General features: G+C 47.4%; 1 pseudogene; it reads right to left on the bottom strand.

Annotated features, from left to right (window-relative positions):
- Positions 1-1,421: 1,421 nt before the first annotated feature.
- On the bottom strand, positions 1,422-3,264 carry Sphk2-ps1 (sphingosine kinase 2, pseudogene 1; annotated as a pseudogene).
- Positions 3,265-5,382: the final 2,118 nt, after the last annotated feature.

Here is a 5,382-nt window from a genome sequence, read left to right as displayed (position 1 = left end):
AGCCAAACCTTGTGTTTTCTTCTGGATCAACCTGCTATTGCTGATTTGTAAGTGGTATTTGTGAGTAGATCAAGTTATTACTGTGCTGCTGATTTGTGTGAACTGAATTGCTGATATCCTGATAATGCATATTGAATTTGTTCCAAAGAACTATTTCTAAACAGGTCCACATTCTCCCTTGTCCTCTTAACCCTTTATGGCTACTACCTCTGGTGAGTGGTGGATTAGGAGTAAGGTTAAGTCATTTAAGTACCCTTATTAAAAGTAGATTTTGAAAAATCTAAGCCTACAGTTCTGATTTTAGGATGGAGTGTCCTTTGGAAAATTGCCCAAGAATGATATAGTTGGGTGTTGAGCTACATCAATGACTAATTTTCTGAGAAACTGACATATTGATTTCTAAGGTGGTTTTACAAGTTTGAACACTCACCAGAAATGGAGGCTTATTTTCTTTGCTCCATGTCCTCACCATCATGAGCTATCACTTGTGCTATTGACCTTCGCCGTTCTGACAGGTGTAAGAAGGAATCTCAAAGTTTTATTTGCTTTACAGTGATGGCTAAGGATGTTGGATATTTATTTAGGTGTTTCCCTGCCATTAAGTTTCCTCTATTATGAATTCTCTGTTTAGATCTGTTAACTTTTAAATTGAATTATTTGGTCTGTTGATATCTAGTTAGGCCTTTATTGGATGTGAACCCGGTGAAAACATTTTACTATTCTGTAGGCTATGGATTTGTCCTCTTGATGGTGTCTTTTGACTTATAGAAGCTTTTCGATTTTAGGTGATTCCTTTTATTGCCAATTCTAGTACCTGTATTATCCGTTCTGTTTAGGAAGTTGTCTTTTCTGCCATTGTATTCAAGTCTATTTTCCACTTTTCCTTCTATGTTGTTTAGTGTATCAGGTTCTATGTTCAGGTCTTTGATACACTTTAATAATTTGAGTTGTGTGGAGGGTGATGAATATGGATCTATTTGCATTTTTTAGAGGAAAGCAACACCTTAATTGCATAGACCTTTTCAATTGCCTTTTAGACTAAGGACAGGGACATACAAGACACAGAACACCCCACACCTAACTGGCCAAGGGAACATCAGTGCAAATCTGGGGACCACCTGGGGGAACTTGCTCCTCAAGGGCTGATTGTCCACTCAAGTAGAGGCTTCGAAATAGGCAAGAAGAAACCCTGGCTGGACAGTAAGCTTAAGAAGCCTTGCTAGCTCATACATCCCAGGCCCCATCATTAGACATCAAGAAAGGCAGATCTCACCCTCAAGCCTCTAGGTCCTCAGGGAACTGAGGGTCTGGTCCACTCTCTACCCTTGCAGTTCTGAGTTCAGGCCCCACTTCTACTTATAAAAGCTAGACCTTAGCCTATGGGTCTCTGGTCCCACCAACTTGGCATGCTTTAGGCTCATTCAGGCTCGAGGTGTTTGATCTACAGGCCCAGTGAGCAGTGTGGTGAGACTTGGATGCACCTGTGCCTGTATTCTACTAATTCCCAAAATACAGTGAGCACTCCCTGAGGCGTGAGTGGTGCAAGGCGGAAGGCAAGTGCTGCAGCATAGCCCAGATGTGGGCAGCCCAGGCTGTAGTGGTTTCCATGTTCATGGCCAGCAAAATGCGTAGAAGTGCGGCCAGTGAGACCCAGCACAGTGTACCCAGCACAGGTGCACCATGCCATCCTCAAAACAGGCATGTGGGGCTGCCATCAGGTCTGCGCAGAGGTGGTTTGGCAAGATGGCCAACATGAATACAAACTCCCCCTCTATTGTCACCCAGTCTTGGGGCAGTGGAGAGCCCAGGGGAGGGAGCAGGTGGTCTACTGCGCCCCAGGTAGAGGCTTCTTCAGCATTGTGGCAGCAGCTCTGAGGATGCTGGCATGTCTGGGGGCCCTTCAGCGATTGCTGAAAGCTGAGCTGTTTTGATAGCATTGGGGGATGAAGGCAGTAGAGGATCTGGGGACAGAGGTGCATCCCCAGCTCCTCACCCCACCCAGTCTCTAGTCAGCTCTGGACCACCACCATTGAGGGACAGGTAAGGCAGGGGCTGAGGGGAGACAGGGGAGGCCAGGGCAGGCTGGGCAAGGGGCAGGGGCAGGTCAGACACAGATCCATGAAGAGGTAAGTGGTTGGTGGCTGGGGCTGGGGCTGGGGCCGGGGCCAAGGCTAGTTCTGACTTGGCTTGTGGCACACCGAGGCCTGCGATGGGCAAGGCTAATTCTGTGGTAGGAGGGAGGTAGGAGAGACGTCCATGGTAGGTATACAATGAGGCCAGGCCTAGCACTGCACCCAGTGTGAATCAAGCGCTGCCCAGGGCTCTGAAGAGCTCACTGTGAATGTCCACTCTGACAAGAATCCCCAGGCAACTGACAGGAAGTAAAAACAGCGGGATACTGAGTCTAGCTTCACAGAGAGCAGGTCCAGAGGATGGCTACCATCGGGCAGAGAAGAAGCAAGCAGTTGAGCAACAGGTCAACACCAACATTCTGCTCAAACCCGCCATGGTGGTTAACTGCCCCAGCTAGTGCATTGCTCTAACCACAAGGGGAGGACACCAATGTGCATCCGCAAGGCATCTTCCCAATCTGGGCGATCAAGGAGCCCATTCAGCACCTCATAAAGCAGCCCATCTCCGGACACAGTGACAATGCCTTCCCACTCACTCAGGCTCAACCCCTGCAGCAGCTCACACGCATGGTTTTGTCCTTCTGTTTGTATGAGGTTGAAGGACAGCCCAGCTTCAGAGATCATGGGCACCACGTGGTCTATACAGCGCTGCCAGGCCAGGCCCCGCCCCCCAAAAGTATTGACCAATAGGAGCAGCCTGGGCTTCCGGGGCAGCAATTCAGGGGTGATTTCCTGGTCTCCAGACAGAGGCACGCCTCGGAGGAAACACATGAGAGCAGTTGCCCAACGCCGGGCCTCTGCAGGTTTCTCCACATAAGTGGCAGCGCTGTAGGCCCAGAAGGTATGAGTAGCTCTGTGCCAGCCCCCGCGCCAGCCACGTGAGTAGGTGTAGATGTAGAAGTAGGCTGCAGTGTCTTCCGGGCTACAGCTCTGTAGAGTGCCACAGCCTGAGACCTAGTCCAGAGGGACTAGACCATCTCACGGCCGGGCTTCTAGCTTTGGTCGCAGTTGCTGTATGTGTAGGGCTTGTGAGGGTGAGGGCAAGGCTTGGGCCATGGGCTGGGTAGGAAACAAACTCACCATGCAGGATTGGAGTGCTGGCAGCCACTGACAGTAGTGGTGGTGGGGCCATGATGACCTTGGTTCAGTCCCAAGCACTTCTAGACTCTTGGCTTGTGGTCAGCTACTGGTCCAGCCTCCAAGTTCAAAATTTTAAATGGCAGAGCCAGGCCAAGTGTTGAAAGACTTTGGTCCCTGCTACTTCCGAGTCTGAGGCAGGAAGACTGAGTCAAAGCCAGGCTAGGCAACTTTGTGAAACCTTGACTTAAAGGTGGCAGGGGGCGGGTAGAGCTGGCACCAAAACTAGCTTGCTATCTGGCTAGGTGCCAACTGCCCAGTTTTGTATCTTTGTCTCGCCTTCTGCCAGGAATTCCCTCACTATTTTTCCTTCTGCTCCTCAGGCCTCCACACATCCAACCACCATCATGGTCTCTATTTCATTCTCTCTGGAGCTTGCTATCTATGCGCTTTCTAGCCCGGGAGCTCTGAGTGCCTTCTCTGCACATCAATCTGTACATCGAAAATGTTGGGCGAGTTCAACCAGTCTGGTTTGGGGGTAGGGGGGAGCCGTCTCTAATGAAGAAAACTAAGGAGAGATCATAGAAGAGATCATTTAGGGGCTGGGGAAAAAGCTGAACGCAAAATATTGAAAAAAATAAGATACTATGGGTTGAATCGCAGCAAGAAAGTCTCAGGTAAGAGATCTAGTAGGACTACCTGAATTTCAGTTCCTTCTAGTAAACTGAGCAAAAGGAAAAGGCAGCCATGAATTTAAGGAAATGCCGGAAGTGTATTTGCATTTTTTTTTTTTTACATTCAGATATCTAGTTGGGCCAGTACATCTTCGTTTTTTTTTTTTCTCCATTTTTATTAAATTTGGAATTTCTTGTTTACATTTCAATTGTTATTCCCTTTCCTGGTTTCCAGGCCAACATCCCCTTAACCCCTCCCCCTCCCCTTCTATATGGGTGTTCCCCTCCCCATCCTCCCCACATTACTGCCCTCCCCCCAGCAATCCCATTCACTGGGGGTTCAGTCTGGGCAGGACCAAGGTCTTCCCCTTCCACTGGTGCTCTTACTAGGCTATCCATTGCTACATATGGAGTTGGAGCCCAGGGTCAGTCCATATATAGTTTTTGGGTAGTGGCTTAGTCCCTGGAAGCTCTGGTTGGTTGACATTTTTGTTCATATGGGGTCTCAAGTCCCTTCAGGCTCTTTCAATCCTTTCTCTGATTCCTTCAAAGGAGGTCCCATTCTCATTTCAGTGGTTTGCTGCTGGCATTTGCCTATATATTTGTCATACTCTGGCTGTGTCTCTCAGGAGAGATCTACATCTTGTTCCTGTCAGCCTGCACTTCTTTGCTTCATCCAACTTATCTAGCTTGGTGGCTGTATATGTATGGGCCACATGTGGGACAGGCTCTGAATGGGTGTTCCTTCAACCTCTGTTCTAAACTTTGCCACCCTATTCCCTCCGAAGAATATTCTTGTTCCCCTTTTAAAGAAGCAGTGAAGCATTAACATTTTGGTCATCCTTCTTGAATTTCATGTGCTCTGTGCATCTAGGGTAATTCAAGGATTTGGGTTAATATCTACTTGTCAATGATAGCAAACGATGTGTGTTTTTCCGTGATTGGATTACCTCACTCAGGATGATATTTTCCAGTTCCATCCATTTGCCTATGAATTTCATAAAGTCATTGTTTTTGATAACTGAGTAGTATTCCACTGTGTAGATGTACCACATTTCTGTATCCATAACTATGATGAAGGGCATCTGGGTTCTTTCCAGCTTCTGGCTATTATAAATAAGGCTGCTATGAATATAGTTGAGCATGTGTCTTTGCTGTATGTTGGAGCATCATTTGGTTATATGCCCAAGAGAGGTATAGCTGGGTCCTCAGGTAGGGCAATGTCCAATTTTCAGAAGAACTGATTTCCAGAATGGTTGAAGGAGTCTGCAATCCCACCAACAATGGAGGAGTGTTCTTTCTCCACATCCTTGACAGCATCTACTGTCGCCTGTGCTTTTGATCTTAGTCATTCTGACTGGTGTGAAGTGAAATCTCAGGTTTGTTTTGATTTTCATTTCCCTTATGACTAAAGATGTTGAACACTTCTTTAGGTGCTTCTCAGTCATTGCACATTCCTCAGCTGTGAATTCTTTGTTTAGCTCTAAACCCCATTTTAA

The sequence above is a fragment of the Rattus norvegicus genome, chromosome X, assembly GCF_021556685.1.
Source record: "Rattus norvegicus strain SHRSP/BbbUtx chromosome X, alternate assembly SHRSP_T2T, whole genome shotgun sequence".
Taxonomy (NCBI): Eukaryota; Metazoa; Chordata; class Mammalia; order Rodentia; family Muridae; genus Rattus; species Rattus norvegicus.
This window is presented reverse-complemented; position numbering and strand designations above follow the sequence as displayed.